Source organism: Callithrix jacchus, chromosome 1, assembly GCF_049354715.1.
Source record: "Callithrix jacchus isolate 240 chromosome 1, calJac240_pri, whole genome shotgun sequence".
Lineage (NCBI taxonomy): Eukaryota > Metazoa > Chordata > Mammalia > Primates > Cebidae > Callithrix > Callithrix jacchus.
The window spans coordinates 211996277-212012142 of record NC_133502.1 but is presented as its reverse complement, the minus strand read 5'-3'; positions in this window follow the sequence as shown (position 1 = coordinate 212012142).

Below are 15866 nucleotides of genomic sequence, written 5' to 3'. Positions count from 1 at the left end.
AGGCCCACTGGGGGTTCCATGCACCCTCACACCATGGCTGGTGGTCACACTAGATCCCACATGTGTGTGCCCAGGGCACCTCCACTTATACCATGCCCACACCCCAAACACAGGCCCTGGTGGTTCTGCATGTCCCTGCACCCATGTATGCATACACACATGCAAACACAGCATGGCAGGGAATATACGTGCACACACATGCACACAGCAGGGCAGGGAACACACATGCACACACATGCACACAGCAGGAAACACGTGCACACATATGCACACAGCAGGGCAGTGAACACACATGCACACAGCAGGGAACATGGACACATGCACACAGCAGGGAACACACGTGCACACACATGCACACACAGCAGGGAACACGCGTGCACATACGTGCATGCACCGTGAGCTCTCGAGCAGCCGGCATAGAGGCAGAAATATGCACAGGCACGCTTTCCCATGGCCTGGGCCGAAGAGGACTCGGAAACAAAAGGCAAGGGCTGCGTGGCCAGGAAGCCTTCCCAGGGAAGGGCCCCTCCCCACCAGGGCAGTGGCTGGGGATGGGGAGAGGGAGAAAAACAGGGACGCGTGGGGGAGGGTGTGGGGGAGCGTTGCTGGTGGAGCCAGATGGTCGTGGGGGCGGCCGGGGCTCCAGAAGCCTGAGGGGAGGAGAAGGAGGGAGAAGTGGGGAGGACGAGCAGCAGCCAAGGCCCCAGCTCCTCCGCCCGCTTCTCTGCGCCTGTGCTGCAGCCCAGGGGGGAGCTCAGACCCTCCCGTTGTGCCAGGGCAGAGACAGAATTCGGTGGGCCTGTCTGGACTGTACCCTCCTCAGGGTCCTCCCACATGCACTGTCTTTTCTTCCAGGAGACCCTGTGCCTCTGCCCACAGGTGCTGAGGCCCCCCATGCGGCTGCCCACACCTCCACCTGCAGTTTGCCCCTCTGCCTACCTGAGCCCCAGGGCTGGCAGCCTTACCTGGGGCTGGGGGTAGCTCAGGCAGGGCAGCCCTGCCAGGGTGGGATGCTGTTTGCCCAGGACTCCCTCTGCAGCCTCTCTAGGCCCAGGAGACCCTTGGCAGCCCCAGCAGAAACCTCTCTGTGGACAGCCTGATGTCAAGAGGTTGCATGGTGTCTGCCCTGTGTCTGGAGCCCCACATCAGCACCCCTGTCACCCCCAGTCTCTGCAACCCCACAGCCAGGCCCAGGAGTCTGCCAGGCAGTGCCTGGGTACTGGGTATGGGCAGGGATTTATTCATCCAGTTTTTCTCCCAAGTGGCCCCTGTCATGCCCGAGAAGATCAAGCCAAACTGCTGGATCTGGGGTAGGGCTCTCAGCTGAGGCTGGGAAACCAAAGTCACCCATTTGCAAAGAGCCTTGAGCCCCACCTGAGCGGCCCACCTGCAGTGGAGGCTGGTGGCCTCGGAGCTGCCTGGCTTGTGGAAGGGCAGCAGGTCCCGCCCTCAGCTTGCACCTCCAGGACGAGGAGCTTATTACCTCTGCTGGGCCTACTCCTCACCAAGAAGACAGCACCCGTCGCCCTCAGGCCACCATCGGGGCTGACTGTCACTACCAGCTGCCCTCAGGGCTCTGCAGCCTCCCTTCCAGGCCACAGTGGGGCCTGTGCAGTGGCAGCGGTGGGGAGTGGGGCACAGTCCCACCAGACCTGAGGAAGGGGGTGAGAGGATCCAGAAGGAAGTGGACGAGTTTTAAGTCGGACTCGGCAGGATGCACGGACGCTTCCATGGGGTGGAGGCGGCGGGCGGGGCTCCCAGGCGTCCGCCCTGAGCACCCGTCCCTGAGGTGGGGGCGCCGAGTGGAGCGGCCGCTTTGTCGAGGCCCAGGAGACATCTGGACGGGGGTGTCGCGTGGGCTGTGCAGGCTGAGCTCAGCAGAGGGGCCCGGCTGGAGGACACATTTGGGAGTCGTGAGCACTTGGGTGATATTTACAGCCCAGGAAGAGATGAGCTCACCGGCCGGCCGGTGACGAGGGGCTGGGAGGGGGCGGGGCGTTGGGCCAGGGCCCAGGGACTCAGCTCCTTCCTGCACCCACCCCGACACTCCCCAGCTCCGCCTGCCCAGCCCTGGCCCGCTGGGCCCCTGAGGTCGGGTGCTGGACAGGCAGGTGGTAGGGGTAGCAGCTGGCGTCCAGTCTCAGTCACCCAGACCCCAGAGCAGGTACAGAAAGCTAATTAAAGCAGCCGAGTGTGTCAAACCCCACCCTCCACGTACGAGCTGCTAGTCTGCCACAGACTCTCGTGGCCCCATCCAAAGACGCCCGGCCAGCCCCGGGCACCCTGTGGACCGAATCCTTCACAGCTCAAGGGCCCGTTCCTGCGTCCCAGGCCCAGCCGGGGCAGCACCACCCAGCACAACTGGTGGAGGCGACAACTCGGCTGGGCTCACCGTGGCTGCAGCCGTCCTGTGTGGCGGAAGTGGGGAGCAACCATCAGATGTTGGGTCCAGGCTGGGCTGCTCCGGGGACCCTCTCACCCGGGGGCTGAGCTGCTCCGGAGCTGCCCTGCACACCTGTCTGCCCAGCACTGCAAGGTTCGCCCTATCCTCAGAGGGGGCCGCCTGCCCCCTGTGTACCTGGCTGCCCGGGGCTTTGCACAGTAATTGGGAGAATTATTTTTTAAGCCTTAAATTAGTTCTGAAATAATAGAAGCCGAGGAATGTTCAGCAGCCGACAGTAAACTAACATCCGGTGAGACCGAGAACATGCCGGAAACAAGTTCAGAGGGAAGCATGTGTTTGTGTGTGGTGTGAGCGGGGTCCCTGGGGCTGGCCACTGCTGTGGCGGCAGGGGTGGGGGGCTTCTCACCGCCAGGCTGCCTGCAGCTTGCACCCTCCCCAGGATGGGTGGGCACCTCACACTCATGTCCCCCTGGAAGACAATGTTCATGTCCTCAGAGCGCAGATGAGGCAAAGAGGCCCAGAGGCATCAAGCCTGGTGTCAGGCAGGACTGAACTCGAGGCCACTCGGGAGCAGACCCTTCGCTGCCCACTGTGGCTGTGGCCCCGAATGCTGGACGGTTTTTCCATCACAGTTCCCAGAGACATCATGAGACCCTGGATGTCAGTTCCCTCCACTGCGCCAGTTGGCCTGGGGATGTCACTTGGGGGTGGCACCCTGAGCTGTGGGGGGCTTGTGACTGAGGCAGCTCTGTGTCTGGTCAGCTGGACTTTGAGTGGCCTCTGGCCACAGTGAGGAGGCCCAGCCCTCGACTCAGTTTCCCCCACAGTGCCAGCCCGCCTGGCGGCCACTCTCATCCCCAGGTTGCTCACTGGTGGCCTTGTCTTTGGTCCTGCCCGGCCCCCAGCTGGCTCCTTTCTCAGCCAGCTCCAGGCGAGGCCTCTCCAGAGCCATGCCCAGCAGCCTGGTCCTTGTGCACACCACAGCCTGGACTTGGCAGGGCTCCCCACGTGAGGCCGGGTGGGGAAGAGTCCAGGACCCCAGCATCCCAAGGCTTTGGAGAGGGGCTATGATGGGTGTAGGCCCAGGGCCCCCAGAGCACCACTGCTTTTGGGAGGGTGCGTGTGTCGGAGCCCAGGGCCCCCTAGCAGCTGGCCTGACCCCGAAGTGCCAACCCCGGTCTAGACGCCAAGCTCCTCAGAGGAGGCCATGGGACTTCCCTGGTTGGTCAGGCTTCTCCGGGGCTGGGGCCTGGTGCTGTTGTCTTTTGCTCGGGGAGGTGGGGCTCTGCCAGGGCACACCTCTCCAGAAGCCCATTCCAGGTAGGCCGTACTCCCCACCTGCCTCTGTGCTGCAGGGGAGTCCTTCCCGGGCCAAGCCTGGAGTCCTGAGCCAGTGGGTAGAGGAGCAGGCCCCTGTCCAGGCTTGTCTTTCTGCTGCTTCCAACCCCCAGTCCCCAGCCCCAGAATGCCTTAGGATCTTCTTGTTCCTTCCACTCAGTTCTGACACCACTCCCTCCTCCAAGAAGCCCTCCCTGATCCTCCAAGCTGGTCCTCAATCAGCCAGGTGGTCATGGAGTGGATCCACAGTGCCCAGACCCACACGGCCAGAGCCGGGGTCAGGTCACTACCCCTCAATAGCCCTCTGCTTCTGTGCCTGTTTTGAGGAATGAGTAAACCCTCATGGAAGAAGAGGTTCCCACTTAGGCCCAGCCCTGGAGGAGCTCTCAGGGAGCCATGCTGGCTGAGGCCCCCAGTGGAGGGGCTGGACAGGGTGCTTCTGCCACGAAGTCCCAAGGCTGAGGCCAAGGCTGCTCCTGCCTCCAACTGTCCTCACCCACAACCTATCTTCTCACAGGACCAAGCTCACATGAGGTTCCCCAGGCCCCAGAAAGCCAAGGGAGTGACCCCCTGCCCCCAAGGCCACCTAGTGGAACGAGGCTGGGCTGGGCTGGCTGCCTGGGCCCCCCTCACGCCCTGTGGGTCCCCAGAGCTGGCCTAGGGACTCCTGACCCTGACCTCAGCAGAGCGCCCAGCCCGGCGTTCTGAGAGTTGCACAGACAGCAACAGGATACTGCACACGGGGTGAGCAGAGGCCTGCCGAGCAGGGAGCAGGGCGAGGCTCACAGCCACCTGGGCTGCAGGAAGGAGTGTGAAGCTCGGCAGGGGTCCTGCCCTCCCAGCCTGTGCTGTGGCTGGGCTCAGTGCAGGGTCCCTCTCTTTCTGACCAGTTTACCACGCATTTATTAGGCACCTGCTGTGTGCTGGTGAAACAGGAAAAGATTCCCTTGCCCTCCTCTCAAGGCATGCAGTGGGGAAGTGGCTCACTTCAGTGCCCTGCTCTTCAAACCTCTAGGGGCACATAGTCAGGCTGTGCAGCTCTGACCGCACGACAGTGTCTGGGGGTCAATGTTTACAGCTGAAGCCCCAGGATGCTTTATTTATTTATTTATTTATTTATTTATTTATTTATTTTGAGATGGAGTCTTGCTCTGTCACCCAGGCTAGAGTGCAGTGGGGCAATTTCAGCTCACTACAATCTCTGTCTCCCGGGTTCAAGTGATTCTCCTGCCTCAGTCTCCCGAGTAGCTGGGATTACAGGAGCACGTGACCACACCCAACAAATTTTTGTATTTTTAGTAGAGAACAGGTTTCACCATGTTGGTCAGGCTGGTCTCGACCTCCTGACTTTGTGATCTGCCAGCCTCAGCCTCCCAAAATGCTGGGATTACAGGCATGAGCCACCACGCCTGGCCTACAGGTGCTCTTCTAGTTTTGCTGTTTTAGTTTAGCCCTCTATAGGCAGCTTCTGTTACTCAGCTCAGTTAAACCCCAATGAGAGCCCGGCCTTATCGCAAAAACAGAGGGCTTTCTGCATCCCAAGGTTCTTGCCTCGGTGTATGGAAAGAATTGGAACACACATGGGCTCGGAGAATGAGTGCAAGGTTTTATTGAGTGGAGGTAGCAGATGGGGGAAGCCAGGAGGGGATGGAGGGGAAGGCTTTTCCCTGGAGTCGGGCCCCGGCTCTGCTCTGGCTGCCCCCGCCAAACTCCAGGTCGATAGCCTGCAGGTATGCCAGTGCCCGTTGGTGTGATCCCCTCGATGTCCAGCCTCCCGAGTACTCCTCTGCCTATCTGCTCCTCCCCACGTCCAGCAGCTTGTGTGTGCCTGGTAGGGCCTCAGGGGGTTCATAGGCACAGGATGGGGGTGTGGCAGGTGAGGGTGGTCTTGGGAAATGCAAAGGTGCCTGTCCTTGCCTAGGTCTGTGGGATGGAGCCCTAGCTAGGAATAACCCCCTCTTCTACCCAGCACTTTCTCTCTTCCCTGCCATTTAAAGGGACTAAGCTCTTCCCTTCCCAGCACTCCCATATCGCCAGAAAGAACCCGTGGGCCTCCTTCCCGGACAGGGGAGCTGCTGGGGCCTCCTTCCTGACAGGCTGAGCTGCTGAAGCTGCAGACATCACCCGCCGGGCGACAGAAGGCCCTGCCTGGGCCTGGGCTGCTGCCGGCCACTTGGATGCAGGGAGGCCATCTTTCGAAAGCATGAGGAAGGAGCGGCACGTTGTCTCTGCACATGGCCCAACCTCAGTCCCTAGACAAAGTGAGGGACAGAGAACGGCCTCTTCTGCAGATGCAGTGTGCCCGGCCTGGCCCACTACAAGCCTCTCCTGCAAGGGCAGCTTCCACAGGAAGGGCCAATTAAACCCACCACCAACACCAGGGAACAGGAGGCCTCCGATTTGTCTTCACAAAGGGCTGTGCGGAGATTTATGGGCAATAAATGAACATCCATCTCGAGGCGGGCAGAGGAGCGGCGGCAGGGCTGGCGGGGCGGGGGCAGCCCCCTCCGATCGCGGCGCAGAAGCCGCATTAATGACGCTCACCAAGGAGAGACAAGGCTGAGGCTGGCAGGGCCACTCACCAAGGAAGGAGAAAAATAAATGCGAGCCATTAGGGAACGATGAAAACCTTGCGGGGAAACCACCTTGCTATACACCGTGAGGCCGGCCTGGCAGGGTCCGGGATCGCAGAGCTAGTGGCCTGGCAGGGCGGCGTCGCAGGGAGCCTGCGGGAGGGGCACGGAGACGGTCTGGTGCTGCTGCACAATTATTTTTGAAAAATGACGGAGCAGAGAGAGAGAATGGAGGTGGGGTGGGGGACTGCAGCCTCCAGGGGTGCCGGGGGCTTCTGGGAGGCAGTCACAGTTACCTTCACGGGGAGCAGGGGCATCCTAAGGCCTTGGGAGCCCCGGGGCCCAGCCTCCGAAGCCCTCCCTGAGGTCGGTTAGCCAACAGGGACGGGGGAGCCACAGCCTTGCCCCTCCAGGCTTCCCACGGCCACTCCAGCCCCCAGCCTCGCCCCTCCACCTAAGACTGCAGGGTGTGAGCCCGGCCTGTCCATCCATCCCTGGCTGCCTATCGGTTCACCCACTCCTTCAACAGACCCTGCTCCTCCCAACGGGGCCGGCTCTTCAGGGAAACCACAGACGGAGGTCTTCCCATCCCCAGGTCAGGATCATCCGGACCCCCTGCTGCAGCCAAGGATCCCTCTGCAGAGGGACACAGTGGTCATGAGGCCACAGCCAAGCCTGACTTGGGTGGGGACCCAGCCTGGGGAGGTCCTGCTGTTCCCCACGACCCCCCGACATCATGTCACGCCCAGGGAATATGGAGGCACCAACTTCCCGGATCCCTCCCGGTCCCGCCTCTGGGCCCAGTCATGGGATCTGGAGGATGGCGTCAGCCCCGGATGCCTGCTGTGGGCCTGCGGATAGCTGTGCCCAGGGACACGGGGAGTGAGACTGCACCCCAAGCTCATTCTCCACTTTCCGGTTATCCTAAATACCAAGGCTATGCAGATTTCTCCACCCCATCACCCCATGAGGCTCATTCTGTAAAAGCTGGGCTCAACACAACCAAACAGAAGCACCCAGCACTGTGCTCTGGAAATAGGACGCCCCTGCCAGGGTGAGGGGGTGCCCGACACTGTCTCTAAGGCAGCCACCGGCCTCAGCAGGCACTGGGGAATTGGTGCAGACCCTGCCCAGAGGCCTCCTCTCCTCGAAGGATGGGACAGTGGGGCTCTCACCCACCGACTCCCCACATGAAAGACATTTCTAGGCACTTCTAGGCCAGCCAAGGGGGACAGAGTAGCTCCCCAGAGGGGCAGGTGCGACCTGCAGACGGCAGGGCTAGGGGTCAGCACGCCATGTCCCCTACCCATCAGCACCCACTCAGCTCAGCAGGGACAGCAGCATCCCCTGCCCAGCCACTGCCACTACACCACCCAGCTTGGGGGCAGGTTCTCAGTGCCTGGTGACAGCAGTGCCACCAGGCCTGTGGGTGGGGGGTCACCATGTCATCACTACAGAAAAAGAGAGGGCAGTCAAGGAGAGGCATATGGATGCAGCCTGTCCACTCTGCACCTGGAACTGCCTCCTGCCAGGACACCCTGGACAGGGCCCTGAGGATGGGGGAACCCAGCCTGCCAAGTTTCCCCAGGTCTACCGGGAACAGTGAGAGGGCCATGCTAGGCCCCCAGAACCAGGGAAGATGAGGGCAGTGGGATCCCCTGTGAGTCCAGGACCCCAGTTGATCCCAGTCCCTCCCTGGGCCCACCAGGGTGTCCCTGCAGAGACTGGCTGGGCCGACAGCTTGAACCCTTGCTGGTGAAGGCCTGAAGGCCAGAGAAGGTGGGACCATCCTCCCTGAAGCTGGCCTCGATTCTCAAGGCCATGTGGTGGACCAGTGCCATCTAGGACCCTCTGGGTCAAGCAAAGCGTGGGTGCTAACGACAGACAGGCCGCCAAGGATGCCAGAGGCCCGAGAATGCCCAGAGACCGTGAGAACCTTCTGCTGACAAACCCTGCAGGTGCTGGGACCGCAGGGAGTGAGGGTGACTTTGCCCTTCAGCAGCCAAGTGACAACTAGGCCTTCACCTGTGTCTGAGGCTGAGCCACAGTGGACCAGGAGACCACAGGGAAGGCCACCAGGAGCCACCTGCAGGGGTCGGCAAAGGGCCCAGTCCTTGAGTCCCATCCTCCCACTGACCAGTGCCCACCCCCAGGGCCGGGGAGGAGTGAGGGCCACCATGGAGGCTGCCCATTGGATGGAGCCTCAGTGACCTCACCAGCCGCTGCAGGTGTTCCAAGAGGAGAGGCACAGAGCCCTACACCCAGACTTCTCCACCCAAGACTGGGCCTGAGATCAGACACATCTGCTATTCTGAGTCCACAGGACCAGCCAGCGCCAGAGCTGGGCCACCAAGGACAGCTGGCTGAGCTGAGGGGCAGGGCCTCCTGGGACGTCCTGGTGGCTGAGACTGGGCCACCTGCCATGCTGGTTGCTGTCTGTCTCAATTGAGATATGTCAGTCTTCTGCGGTCCCTAGGGCTGGGCCCTGCTGTCCCACTGGGTACAAGAAGGGAACTGGGACTTCCAAAGAAGAAAAAGCTGGGTGGGCAGTGGGAGGCCTGGGAAGGGTAACTCGGGGGCCAGAGGAGCTGGAAGGGTCACAAGCCAGGAGCCCAGACTGTACACCAGGGACCCAGTGCCTGCAGCCCCTCACCTTCCACCCTGCAAGCCACAGAATACCCAAGCAGAGCCAAGCAGGGCACCGTCCAGTCCAGGGGTTCTCCCCCCCTCAGAGAGAGGCCCAGACACATTTGTCCCACAGAGAGGCAGGCTGTGGTGTCTGAGGTCTTCTCCTTTTTCGGGCATCACAGCTGCATGCCCTGAGAGCCACTTGATCCCTGAGAATCCCTGCAAAGAGGGACTTGCTTCTCCCCACCCATTGGCTGGGCAGGAAGGTGGGGACAGCCTGTGTGCAAAGGGACACCCTGTGCGGGGGGCCTGAGGATCACTCACCCTGAGCCTGGCTCTTTGGTGGGGGTGTGGTGCTGAGCCAGCAGGAGACCAGGGGTGGGAAGGGAGTGACCCTGGACACCTGTGGAAAGACAGGGCCTGGAGGTCCACCCCACCCTGGGCCCAGGGTCCCCTGCCCGGCACAGGCTGCTGCCTCATTGCAGTGCCTTCCGGGCTCCGGCTGCTCTCCAGCTCTCCACACATCAGGCTGGAAACAGAGCAGGAGCGCAGTAATGGGGGATTTGACTTGCAAAACCGGGGAAGCAGCACTAATAAGGCCAGGCTTACAGGAGGCTGGGGGTGGGGCTGAATCCAGGTCCTGACCGCAGAATGACTGGGGTCTGTTGGGGGTGGGGTGGTGCAGGCGGAAGAGGCAGCGCTTAGGGGACCCTGGTCTGTCACCCTGCCCCTGCCATGCTCAGGGCTGGGGAATTCCATGCCTGCCAATCCCAGAGCCTTGGGTAGGCAAAGCCAAGAGGGGGGCGCCAGCCCATGGTGTGTGGCACCCCCACCCTTCCCTAAGCCCTTGTGGGGAGGGGACTGGGCAGGCCGGGACTGTCCCCTCCCTCACACGATGTGGTCTCCCACAGCTCTCCTGCCCCAGCCTGCCGACCTCTGCGGTGGCAGGAGTGTGAGGAGTCCTCAGTCCTGAGCCAAGCAGCTCCCTGCTTCTCTGCCCATCCCCCAACTGGCTGACCGGCCTCCAGCCTTCAGACCCTCCATGGGGACTTGGGGACTGACAGGGTGGCCCAACAGGGCCCAGGTGCTAAGCTGGGCTCTGAGATGGGTGGCCGAGGTGGCATGGAGGGAAAGGACGCTAAGGGGTGGGGATGGTGCCTTGTGGACTCACTCCCCTGCCGATCCTGCGGCTCCAAGCCCACGCCAGGCCTGGGGAAGCCGGGCCCAGGGGAGGTCGTTGACCCAGGGCCAGGGAGGCCCACAGCCCAGTCTCTTTACCGGGCCCTGCTGCTGCTCCCAGGAACCACCCCCAACACAGGGTGTAGACCCTGGGGACCGCTCAGGCAGGGCAGTGGGTGGGTGGGTCTCCCTCCCCCACTTCACCTACCTGACTCAGGATTTCCGGACAGCTCTAAAAGGGGGAGGGGCCAGGACCCTGGCACCCTCTGCAAACACAGCAGACCCCCAGGGTGGGGGCTGGGGCCTCAGCTCCTTGCTGCACACACTTGGACCAAAAAAGAAAACTACACACCCCTGTGCCTGGGGTCTGTGTCTCGGGGGACACTGGCCTGGGGCATCATGTGCAGCGACTAGCTGGAGAGGCGCCCAGGCCTGTGACCCGCCCACTCCGCACCCATGTGCTGCTCCCTGAGACTCTGAGGTAGGTCCTGGCCACTGGCAGCCCCCTCTGGTGGGCTCTGATGCCCAGGCTAGCTCTGCAGGGCTGGGTCCTGCACCCAGATGTGCCAGCTCAGGAGTCTGGCAGACTTGGCCCCACGCAGACCCCCGGGGAGAAAGGCACCCTCCCCACACTCACAGCACCATCCCCGAAGTGCTGTGCAGTCCAAATGCTGGGCTGCTGTGGAGGGCCAAGTCCTCATGGTGGGCTGGCTGGGCCCCGGGCTCCCACTGCACTCCCTGCACCTGCCCTGCCCCCACAAGCCCCTCCTAATTGGGTCTTCTCCCTGACAGAGCGCCATAGCCTCTCCTTTCGGCTCTGTTGATGTCGGCACAATCTTGACCTGGTGGAAGTGGAGAGGCCAGTGCAGCCGAAATAGCTCTTGGCCCCGGGAGCCCACAGCCAGAGCAGAGAGGGTGCTGCTCCCGGGGATGGGGACGGCCTCCCCTGCTCGGGCCATCACTTGGTTCAGGACCCAGATAGCTCCCGAAAGACTCAGGGAGCCCAGTGCCCAGCTCAAGGCCTGACAGCATGCAGCCAAATCAAAACGTGCCGGGGCCAGCCCGGGCAGCAAGACTCAGAAGGACCCCAGAGCCACTATCATCGCATCCACCATGCAGCACCGGGAGAGCTGGGGGGCCAGAGGGGACTTGAAAGTCAGGGGTGTTTTTCCCTCTGTGGATTGCCTCCTCCACAGGATCTCCAGGCCCCTTTGCTAGAGTGTGAGGGAGCTGTTGTCTCGGGCTGAACCAGTGCCCTGGGTGACTCCTGTGATTGGGTACATTTAGGACACAGACCCCAAAATGCTGCCCCTCAAATGAAGAGAATTCATCAAGAACGACCAGGAATAAGTGGGGATTTTTGTAACTGGGAAAACCACAGATAGAGGCCTGGATGGGAGCACAGGGCTGGTGGGGGACCGGGCTGCTGGGCTGGCCACCTGCTGCTGCTGGCCCTGGGAGTCCCATCTCCTCCCCATGCCTCAGTTGCCTCTTCAGTAACAGGTGGCAATGGTGAGAATCGCAGCAATGCCAGTAAAGGCCATGCCAAAGCCGGGACTGTCCCAGCAGCAGCCAGGCCCACTCCTCCTCAGCCTGGCCGGCGGGCTCACAACACAAATGTGGTAAGAAACTGAGTCCCGCCGGGCGCGGTGGCTCAAGCCTGTAATCCCAGCACTTTGGGAGGCCGAGGCGGGTGGATCACGAGGTCAAGAGATCGAGACCATCCTGGTCAACATGGTGAAACCCCGTCTCTACCAAAAATACAAAAAAATTAGCTGGGCATGGTGGCGTGTGCCTGTAATCCCAGCTACTCGGGAGGCTGAGGCAGGAGAATTGCCTGAACCCAGGAGGCGGAGGTTGCGGTGAGCCGAGATTGCGCCATTGCACTCCAGCCTGGGTAACAAGAGCGAAACTCCATCTCAAAAAAAAAAAAAAAAAGAAAGAAAGAAACTGAGCCCCATGCACAGCCCAGCACCACAAGCGGGGCTTAGGACGGGGAAGCCAGGAGCCACGCATGGACTCCCATCCCCCAACACGCGCACATAGGACACAGAGAGGCAACCTGTGCACAGCCCCCACCTGTCACCTAGCTGGCTATCTGTGAGGGGTCATGTCTCTGTAGCCCCCTCCCCCAGCCTGTGTCCCCTGGCCTGGGGTCTTTGGTGCGCTGGGTGGATCCTCACCTCAGGCTATGCCACCGGGCATCCTATGCCAGCAGACACATCGCCAGCCAGCGACTCTCACGAGGGTGCAGCTCCTGGGACTTGCTTGAGCTTCCATGATGGGCACTGAGCAGCCCCAGTGGGCTTCTCCTGACATGCTGGCCGAAGGAAGCCCCCTGGTGCCCACACTGGCATTTTCTGGCACCTCCAGGGGCTCGCTGGTGCTCACCTCATTGCCCTCCCATCTGCGGGGAGCTGGCCTGGCTGATCCCAAGCAGCAAATGGTGCTGTTGCCAGGAAGGCTGCCTCCAGGCTTCGGCAGGGTCCGGCAGTCCTGGCTTCTTCCTGGGCAGCAGCTGACCTGGCTGTGGACCCCTGCACCCAGTGCAGCGACAGGGAGCGTGGGGGAGGGTGGCCTGGAGAGTCTCTTCCGAGAAGGCCCCAGAAGCCAGAGATCCCAAAGCCCAGCCCCATTCAGTGCTCACCCAGGCTCTTGGGTGCTGCGTGCTGTTACCCACCAGCTGCTCGGCATGACAATTCAAAGCCGCTGCTGACACCCGGGCAGATCCCAGCTGCAAAGGGCAGTTCCTTCCCTGAACTGCAGAACGTGGCTGGAGGGGCTGGCTCTGCCAGGGGCGAGTGTCCACACTGAGGCTGAGTCCAGAGATGAGTGGGTGGGAGGGTACAGCAAGGCTCCCAAGGGTGCCCATAGACCCTGAAGCCCCATGGGGGAGAGACTGGAGATAAGGCTCTGGTCCAGCACAGGGCCCCGCAGGGCTGTTGGACGGCAGTGCTAGGGCCAGCTGGGTTTTGCCTGAGTCCTGGCAGAGGCATCTGTGGCATGGTTGGGCAGTGGCTTAGCAGTGGTCATTGGAAACATTACCGTGGTGTCTTGGGGGTGTTGCAAAAGCCAGCTGTGCCCTGAGGCTCTTGTGCCATCGCCCAGGAGGACACCAGAGCAGGTCAGGTGCTTGAGCCCAGCCTGGCATGGCTTCTGCACAGGAGGGGGATCCCCTGCCTGTGCCCCCAGTTTTTTCTAGGCTGAAAGCTGGGCCTTGAGGCCCCACACATTCGAGGGCTCGGGATCTCTCATCCCAAAGTCCAGGCTCAGTGTCCTCCCAGAGAAGCCCCGCTCCCAAGACCTCACAACAACTCAGGCCAGCACTGTGGGGGCCTGTGGGGGAACAACTGGCTTCTCAGACACAGTGCCAGGAGCTGGACCGGGGGGTCTCCACAGGGCCCCTCTGACTGATGTCCCTGTCCCACCTAGATTGCTGTGGTCTTGAAGTGTCCCTCAGGAAGTCTTTGTGTGGCCCCATCCTAGGCAGAATCAGCTCATCTGTCCCTGCTGGCCACAGGGCCTCCTCCCTAGAACATCCCCCAGGGATCCTGGACCTCTGAGGGCATAGGTTCCAGAGAGACAAGGAGCTGCCTCATCTGGCCACCCCCACCCTCACGTCCTGTGCCAGGCAGGTGGGAACCGGCAGGTGGCTTGGAACCTCAGAGGTGTCCTGAAGCGGCAGTGCTCTGTCCCTGCACTGGCCTCCAGAGCTTTGCCTGCCTGGGTTCCACACTTGACAGCCCCTCATTCTGCACCCAGAAACAAGCTCAGGGCTGCAAGGAGCTTGCAGGAGCCCAGAGTGTGCCCAGCCCAGACCTCCATCCTCTGTCCGGGGCCATCGTTGGACCCAGCAAGTGTCTGTTGAGCGCCTACTGTATACGCATACAGTTGAAGGGGAATGTTGCTCGGCCCCCACATTGCACATTACTCTGGTCCAGAGAGCTGGACCAGTTTAGGGGTGTTGGGGCCCGTCCCCCAGGGCATTGCCACACCCACTGGGCATTGCCCTTGCTGGCTGCCCCCACCCTGCCCCTGCTATGCACGCTTTACAGGCCTTGGGCAGTGCTCCCTGCAGGCCTTCTCAGAAGGCCTCCCTGACCTCCCCACTGCACCCCATGCTTCCCACAGTGGTCCTCCCTCCTGGCACCTTTCCCTCACTGTGCCACCTCGTATCAGCCTCAAGGGATTGCCTTTCATTGCCTTCTCCCAGGTCAGCACACAGGACAGCAGCCGAGGGGACGTGGAGTAGCCAGGAAGATCATGGCCTGGCCTCCAGTGGTCTGCTCTGCCTACTCTGACCCAAAGCCTGGGATGACCCCTCCTCACTGGAAGCCAAGGGAGGGCTGGATGGGCAGAATCTGTCACCCAAAGGGCAGCTCCCCCATGCTGACTGTAAACAGCTGTTAGCTTTGTAGCTACACACACATGCACACCTGGGCCATACACCTGGAGTTCCTGTACCCTGCTAGCTGCCCCTCGGCCTGGGCCTGGCCCCAGACAGCTACAGATGCCCATATGCCTGAGGCCCTCAGCTTGGAAACCTGGGACCAGCCTGTTTGGCATCCCTGGACTCAGAAGCCTCCTCCAGGGAGTGATGGATCAGACCCAGGCCTGGCCTCAGGTCCCCGACACCCTCACAGGGCCCCAGCCAGACCTGGAGTGCTCCTAACTCCATTCCACTGAGAACACAGGGTGCTCCTCCACTTCCAGCCTCCTCCTCCCCATCTTCACATCTCCACTCCCCTCCCTACTGCTGTGCTGGCAGACCTGGGGATGTGGGGGTTTGCAGGGGCCTAGGCATGCCCAGCTAGGCCAAGCCTCAGGGATCACATGGCAGAGTCCCGAACCCCACAGCCCCTGCTTGGGATGCTCCCTGCATGTGCCAGGAACTGCAAGGTGAGGGCGGGGCTTCAGAACCCTTCCCCAGAGCTGAGGGGTGGCAGCCACCTTTTGGCTTTGGAGAAGGTGAGTCAGGCCTGTCTACCAGGGACTAATTATTTCTGCAGCAGCCGCTTTGCCTGTCCGGTACTCCCGCTGTCCTCACCACAGGCCCCACGGCTTGTTCTGAGTGCTTGTGTGTGTGCATGTGTGTGTGTCTGTGAGCATGCTGCCTTGTGTATGTGTGCTGCACATGTGTGTGTGAGTATGCTGTCCAGGTGTGCATGTGCATACCCGTGTGTGCTGTCCACATGGGTGTGTGTGTCTGTGAGCATGCTGCCCAGGTATGCACATATGTACACATGTATGAATGTGCTGCCCCTGTGTGCATGCGTCTCTGAGCATGCGTCCCATGTGCAAGCATGTGTGTGTGAGAATGTGCGGCCCAGGTGTATGGCCCAGGTGTGCATGTGTGTGTAGCTGCGTGCTGTCCATGTGCACATGTGTGCTTGTGTATGAGTGTACTGCCCACATGTGCATGTGCGTGTTGCCCATGTGTGCGTGTGCATGTGAGTGTACTGCCCACATGTGCATGTGTGTGTGCTGCCCACGTGTGCATGTGTGAGCGTGCTGCCCATGTGTGTGTGCTGTCCATGTGTGCGTGTGTATGTGCTGTCCATGTGTGCATGTGTGCTGCCCATGTGTGCGTGTGTGCTGCCCATGTGTGTGTGTGTGCTGCCCATGTGTGCGTGTGTGTGTGCACTGCCCATGTGTGCACGTGTGTGTGTGCTGCCCATATGTGCATGTGAGTGTGTTGCCCATGTGTGCATGTGAGTGTGCTGCCCATGTGTGCACCTCTCCCT